We start from the raw sequence: 8,312 nt of genomic DNA on the forward strand, positions 1-8,312 counted from the left end.
TTTCACAATCATAGTCATTTAACACTTCTACACATCTTCTTTGTCTCATATTCAGCTCCTTCTGATAAAATATGTGTTGTAAGCTTTTGTGATCGGTATAGATGGTACATTTGGTGCCGTACAAGTAATGTCTCCAGATTTTCAATGCAAAGATAACTGCTCCCAATTCCAAATTATGGGTCGTATAATCCTTCTCATGTACTTTTAATTTTCGAGAAGCATGTGCTATTACTTTCTTTTTTTGCATCAGTACGCATCCTTAACCTTTACGAGATGCGTCACAATAGATTACCAAATCATCAGTTCCATCTGGAATACTTAATATTGGAGCTTCACACAACTTTTGTTTTAACGGTTGGAAGGCCATTTCTTGTTCTTCTCCCCAATCATACGTTCGATCTTTCTGAATTAGGAGGGTTAAAGGTTGAGCAATACTTGAAAAGTTTTCAATAAATCGTCGGTAATACCTGGCTAGTCCCAAAAATTGGCGAATTTCTTTTGGTGATTTAGGTACTTGCCAATTCTTAATGGCCTCGATTTTACTAGGATCTACTTGGATTTTTTCTTGTCTCAATAGTTCCAAGATTACCCGCAGATGCTGTTCATGTTCCTCCTTACTTCTCGAATATATCAAAATGTCATCGATAAACACTATCACGAATATGTCAAGATAGGGTTTGCAAACTCGGTTCATAAGATCCATAAATACTGCAGGTGCATTTGTCAATCCAAATGGCATAACCAAAAATTCATAGTGACCATACCGAGTTCGAAAAGCTGTTTTTGGTACATCTTCTTCTTGAATTCTTACTTGATGATAACCCGATCTGAGATCAATTTTTGAAAAATACTTCGCACCATGGAGCTGATCAAACAAGTTATCAATTCGGGGTAAGGGGTATCTATTCTTTATAGTAACTTTATTCAAATCCCGATAATCAATACACATTCGAAAACTTCCATCCTTCTTTTTCTCAAATAACATTGGTGCTCCCCACGGCGAATAACTAGGTCGGATAAAGCCCTTGTCTAATAACTCTTGCAACTGGTTGGATAGTTCTTGCATTTTAAATGGTGCAATTCGGTAAGGTGCCTTAGCAATGGGGGCTGCTCTCGGTATCAGATCAATACGGAATTCACTGGTCGGTGGTAAACCATGCAACTCATCGGGAAATACATCTGAATACTCGTGTACCACTGGGATATCTTCTGTTCGCTTTTCATCGGGGTAGTTGACTGTTACTCTCACCAAGTATAATGTACAACCTTGGCGTAAATACTTTAATGCCTTAAGTTGGGATACGAGAGGCAGTAAGTACAGTACCAGATTTCTTTCCTTGAACAACCAATGCCTAATCATTCGAAAGAGGTATCTTAACATTCTTATCCTTACAAATGATTTCCGCTTTATACTTAGATAGCCAATCCATACCGAATATAACATCGAAACTTCCTGTTACTACATATGGGTCTTGTCGCGCTTCGCCCGATCCATTTACGGAAGCGATCCCCTAGCCGGATAGGAAGTTGATGTTTGCCCTTGATTTTTTCGTTTTACTACATCGGGATTCAATTTGGGGCAGTGTCTCCTAAAGTGTTTTGTACTAACGCACTTATAACATGTCTGGAGGCTCATTGAAGATGGGGTTTGTTGATTAGATTGTTGTCGAATTGGTTGGGGACTAGGTGTTTATGGATAACAAGGTTGGGTTGTTTGAGACTGTCGATTTGAAGTATTCATTATAGTTCTACAACTTGGGGCATAATGCCCGATCTTTCCACATCTTTGACATATGGCCGTTCGACATTCCGTATGATGCAACTTACACTTTCCACACTTTGGCAATGACCCCTTGTATGTATCTTGTTTCATGACGGAACTGGTCATAGCATAGTTTTGAGTTGTACGGCAGATTCGTTTACTCTGAGATTTCATTTGTGTTCTAGAGGTATAACTAATTCATTTTAAACCGGACGATTCTCCTTGTACTCTTAATACACCATTTCTTGTAAGGCCAAAGGTAACAACGTTGGCTTGTGACACAACACTTTTTAAAGTTGGGTGGGTTGTGGAATTGACTTCTCACGGCTAGGGTCAGTCCCCAAATATAACGCTCAATGCGCTTGGATTCCGGAATAATTGACCATGGTACTAAACGAGTCAATTCATTGAAACGATTTGTGTAACTTAAATGATCAGCGCCTCTCATTTCCAAATTCCAAAGTTCGTGTTCTAATTTCAGGATCTCATTTCTTGGGCAAAAATGTTCTAATACTTTAAGTTCGGTCCAGGACATATGGTTTATAGCATCTTGTCCCCTTAACTGTATCACTGTGTTCCACCACATCAAGGCATGAGCCAGAAACATAGTAGGGGCGAATTTGACTATACGGTCCAGTAGACATTCACTAATGTTGATTACAGACTCGGTTTTCTCAATCCATTTCACCAATCCGCTAGGTCATCAGTACCACTGAAATTTATAGGTCTGCACGACATAAACTTTTCATACGAACATTCTCGACGCGGGGAATTCGTGTTACCAGAAATATTAGTATACAGTGGGGGGGTTATATTCGTGACATTATTAGTATTCAACAGGGAAGTAGAATTTGTAGCTGCATTAGTGTTCGGCGGAGGTGTAGTATTAGCGGTTGTAACAGTGCTCGACGGTTGGTTAACTGTTGTATTTGCACGTACGGCAGCAGTGACATGCGCTACAATAGTTAGTATCATTGCTTGTAGGTGGCGAGCAATCATTCCGCCCACCTCCACCTCAAATATAGTATTAGTTTTCTCCGGGGCCATTCTATAACAATAATCATAAACACACAACTATGCCAAAGAACACATTTGTATTACACATAACTGTTACTGTACATATGTAATCCAAACCCAGCGCATGGACTTAACCTGGTATAGGCCAGCTCTTAAATAGATATACTAAAATTGTTCACTATATAGAGACTTAACCCGGTAAGGGTCAGTGCTTGTAACAATAGTAGATTAAAAACATCCTCCATGTCAGCTCAATATGCTACTACTAGTGCTGCATGGGGTATCAAAAGACTACGTACAACAAACCATACTACTTTTATTTATATTTATCCATATGTATATAATACAATAACCACACACAAACAACCAATTTAGGCTGCAATAATTACTTGGCATCCGCATAACTTGGTTGTCACTCTGTCCAAGAGCCGTCAATAATAACATCGGATCAATGTAAGTTCATCACTACTTGTTGTATATCAAACATGTAATCATATAGCTCACGTATTCTCTATATGTTGGTGATTATAGCTATTAAGTGCTTTAGTATCTGATTAGTCAATACAGCTAACCAGGCTGGGTCGGCTAAATGGGGATGTGACAACCGGTAATTTCCCAAACCCATAAGCTAAGTAATCAACCTAATAATTAGGTGATTGTAAATATTAAGCGCGTGCATTTGTTATGTGCGCCCTGCGCGAGCGCGCCATGTTAGTCAGCGCGTGCAGTTGTTATGTGCAACCTGCGCGAGCGCACCATGTTAAGAACCAGCGTGAGCATATGTTATATGCGCCATGCGTGAATGATTTGGCTTTATGTTTTCATGTAACTTAAACGTTATGTTGTCTATGGGTTGACCATCCCGCATGATGCTAAGGCGGGTGCATCCTACATCGTTTATGCGCGTGCGGAAGGGAACTAACCTACCCGCATGGCGGGAACGTTGAGAGCTAGTTTGTCTGAAGCTCCAAGATGGAATTGACTTCAACATGACTGATCACTATGTTGAAATACCAAGACCACCTGGAGAATCTACAAATGAAACTCAAATGTCCCTAACTGCGAGAAGGTTACGCACCTACCCGCAGCAAAGACATGTCCTATACGCAGAAAGCTATGCGCACCAAGTTATACGCGCAGAACACTTGGTCTATTCTCCAGTTAAGGATATTACTCCCGCCCGAAAGGAAACAGTAGCGTGTTTCAGAGATTTTCCACTTTTTACTGTACACTGACAAAAGTACCTGAAAAAGCACACTGTAACATGAAAAGTCAACTGTCAGCCACCCTATTCTCACCAACCCCAGACCTGCATGTTCTGTCCAAATCAAATCAAAATCTTTTATCCACCACTCCACTCTTAAGTAAATAATAATAACTTCCATACTTTATCATCATTACATTTAGATATGAAAAGATTTCAATCCCCTAAAGCAAGGGATTGTGTTCCCTTGAGTTTGCCTATAAATTTGTAGCCTAAATTATCACCCAAAACACACTTCAAAGAACTACAAACTTGCACTAATCCTTTCCCAAGCATCCGTTGTTTCCAGCTCCGATCCTGTTACTAGGTAAGCCGAGAATATAACCTTGAGACCTACTATCCAACCCTTATATTCTCCTATTTCTTGATCTTAATATATATACTTGTTATTTAATCGTATTCTAGACCTTCGATTCCGAGGCCCACACCAAGAAAACCCGAATCTCGATTAATCCCTTAACAAGAACCACAGGTGAGTCTCACAGCCCCTATTTTCACTGTTTTCACTGTTTTTAAACTGCTTTCGGGGCGAGGGACACGTACTTAAATAATGTTTTATCATGGTATACTTACAAGCTATGCAAGCGATTATGTGTTTAAGTTATGTTTCATGATGAGCAATGCAAACGGTTATCTAAGGTTTTCAATGTATGTGCGCTAGAACTCGAGTAAGTGATCACTTTACCATTGGAACTCTAAGGGTAGGGACTGCTGGTTTGATCCGCCCACTCGTAGGGGTCGCACCTCTTTGCATGGACGAGTGCCTGGCATGGGGCAGTACTATGGGGTTGAGCCCGCTCGTAGGGGTCGCGCCTCTTTGCATGGACGAGCGCCTTGTTTTCCGGCACAACGTCTGCGCGTAACCCGCGGGACAGTATCCTTAGCTCGTAGGGGCAATGCCTCTTTGCATAGACGAGCATAGTTTTCCAGAAACGTCTGCGCGTAACTCGCGGGACGGTTTTACGTTATTTTAGCTCGTAGTGGCTGCGCCACTTACATAGACGAGCACCGTATCCAGAATTTGTTCACGCGTAACCCGCGGAACGATTTTTATCAGAATATTGTCAGAATTATGTGTTAATACGATTTTACCAAGCAGATGTTAATGATGTTGCCAGAAATGTTTCAGAATGATTTTATCAAGTTACTAAAACTTGTGAACTCACTCAGTTTATACTGATTCAAATGTTTTTACGTGTCTTTCAGGAGATAACTAGGTAGCGCATGGAGTCACACTTAGAGCACCACACGCTGAACATCTAAAACAAGCTTTTTGGAAGATTTTGGTTTTATCCCCTCGATGCGCACGGTTACCCGCCGCGCAAGGGGATATGGCGAGGAAATCTTCAGTTTTATACTTGGATGTTTTTTTTTTTGTAATCTTTGAACAATGTAATGTGTTTGTACTAAACTTCTCATGCGCAATAAAAATCTTTGAATGTTTTGCAATGGCCCGTGCTTAATTATCAATCCCCACTCGTGCGCGCCCGGCTGTTTCCGCCGCTCAGGGCCGGGTGTGACAGATTGGTATCAGAGCACTGGTTATAGCGAACTAGGAAAAGAAGTTTTTAACCTAGACTATAACCTTTGGGGAATCGCATGAAATATTTTTCAAAGAATATTTTCAAAAGAATATTTTCAAAAGAAAAATCACACACGCACTTAGGAACACGGGTCACAGTGTCTAGAGATAAGAACATTATGTGCTCTGAGTACATGCGCTAAGTTTGTTATATTTTCTTTTTATGAAAAGAATGCCTCCAACCAGAGCCAAGGGAATTACCATGACACCCGAGGAGCTCGCAGAAATAATCGCGCAGGCGATTGCAACGCATGAGGCCAGCAAGGCCGAATCTAGTCAGGGTCGCCAAGAGAACGAGACCCCAGAACCCGAATCAGGAGCCTTGAACAAAGGATGCTCCTATAAAACATTCATGGCCTGTAGGCCTTGGCCGTTCAAAGGCACCGAAGGAGCCATTGGGCTCTACAATTGGATTGACAAGATGGAGACCGTTCTCTCCATCAGCGGATGTAGTGAAAACCAGAAGGTCCTTTACGCGACCTGCATGTTCCAAGAAGCAGCTTCGTCTTGGTGGAAGCTCCAAGTAAAGACTTTGGGGCGAGAAGTTGCTCTTCACAAGACCTGGGAAGAATTGAAAGAAATGATGATGAGAAAGTTCTGCTCTCGCGCAGAAATTCAGAGCTTGCAACAAGAATTCTGGAACCACACCATGGTAGGAACGGATATCGATGCCTACACCAATCGTTTCAACGAGCTTTGCCAGCTGGTGCCAGACATGGCAAACACAGAAGAAAAGAAAATCGAGAGGTACATCTTTGGGTTACCTCCTGTCGTTAGAGTCCCGCTCAACGCCGCCGCACCTCCGACCTTTGACGAGGCGGTTGCGCGAGCCATCACCCTTACAAGGGATACGGTTCGTGCGGGTATGTTGACCGCTCGCTTGAACGAGCAGCGAACCTCTGACTCCAAGAGGAAATGGAACTCCCACCGAGGGTCAGACTTCAAGCAGCCACCGCCCAAGAAGCAGGAAAGCACAAGGGTTTACGCGATTCAAGCCGCGGAACCATCAAGGAAAGGATACAGCGGGCCTCGCCCATGGTGCAGCAAATGCAAGTATCACCACGAGGGTGAATGCGCAAAAATCGAATGCGCCAAATGTGGCAGACCAGGACACAAGGCGATGAATTGTCGCATCAGAGAAGCTGGATCGAGCGACAGCTGCTACGCATGCGGGAAGCCTGGACACTTCAGTCGGGATTGCCCACAGAAAGGAAACCAAGCTCGCGGGAGAGCTTTTGTGATCGGCGCGGGTGAAGCAAAGGAAGAGCCGAATGTGGTAACCGGTACGTTTTTGCTTAACGGTCATTATGCATCTGTCTTATTTGATACTGGCGCTGACCTAAGTTTTATATCCCATGAGTTTAAAAACTCCCTGGGCTTAGCGACCAGTAGGCTAGACAAACCTTATACTATAGAACTAGCCAATGGTAGGCAGTTATGAGCGAATGAAAGGACTGAGCAATGTGTATTAGTCATGGGAGGTCATGAGTTCAATATAAACTTGTTGCCAATAGATTTGGGAAGTTTCGATATTGTGGTAGGTATGGATTGGTTGGTCGAGAATCTCGCGGAGATTGTTTGTCATGAGAAGCAGGTTCGGATTCCACTGTTGAACGGAGAAACTTTGATGATTCAAGGGGAAAGAAAGGGAGTTGCGACGAAACTGATTTCGTGCCTAAAGGCGCGCAAGTGCCTAAGGAAAGGGTACTACGCCTTCCTGGCGCATGTAATAGAGAAGGGAGATGAGCGAAGAATTGAAGACTTACCTGTAGTGCGCGAATTTCCAGAAGTTTTTCCTAAAGATCTGCTCGGATTGCCGCCACCGCGACAAATCGAGTTTCGAATTGATTTGGTCCCAGGAGCTGCGCCAGTAGCCCGAGCGCCTTATCGATTAGCTCCATCTGAGATGCAAGAGCTATCCAATCAGTTACAGGAACTTTTGGATAAGGGTTTCATACGCCCAAGCTTTTCACCTTGGGGAGCTCCAGTACTGTTTGTTAAGAAGAAGGATGGTTCGTTCCGGATGTGTATTGACTACAGGGAGCTGAATAAGCTGACAGTCAAAAATCGGTACCCCTTACCGAGGATTGACGACTTATTTGACCAGTTGCAGGGATCCAGTTATTATTCGAAGATAGATCTACGGTCAGGATACCACCAACTTAGGGTCCATGAGGAAGACGCGCCAAAGACAGCCTTCCGAACCAGATATGGCCATTATGAGTTCTTAGTGATGCCTTTCGGGCTAACTAATGCGCCGGCTATATTCATGGATCTGATGAACCGTGTGTGCAAACCATACTTGGACAAGTTTGTGATTGTGTTTATAGATGATATTCTGATTTACTCTCGGACCAAGGCCGAGCATGAGCAACACCTGAGATTGATTTTGGAATTGTTAAGGAAAGAAAAGTTGTATGCTAAGTTTTCCAAGTGCGAGTTTTGGCTTAGAGAAGTTCACTTTCTCGGTCACGTTGTAAACGAGAAAGGAATTCACGTTGATCCTTCCAAAGTCAAGGCCATCGAAAACTGGGAAGCGCCAAAAACCCCAACTGAGGTGAGGCAATTCCTAGGACTAGCTGGCTACTATCGACGCTTCATTGAGAACTTCTCCAAGTTAGCTCTACCTCTGACCGCGCTAACTCAGAAAGACAAGGCGTTTATTTGGGGCGAGAATCAGGAAGCGG

The sequence above is a fragment of the Bidens hawaiensis genome, unplaced genomic scaffold, assembly GCF_021521415.1.
Source record: "Bidens hawaiensis isolate Kalapana, Puna unplaced genomic scaffold, B.hawaiensis_p1.1 tig00004021_1, whole genome shotgun sequence".
Taxonomy (NCBI): Eukaryota; Viridiplantae; Streptophyta; class Magnoliopsida; order Asterales; family Asteraceae; genus Bidens; species Bidens hawaiensis.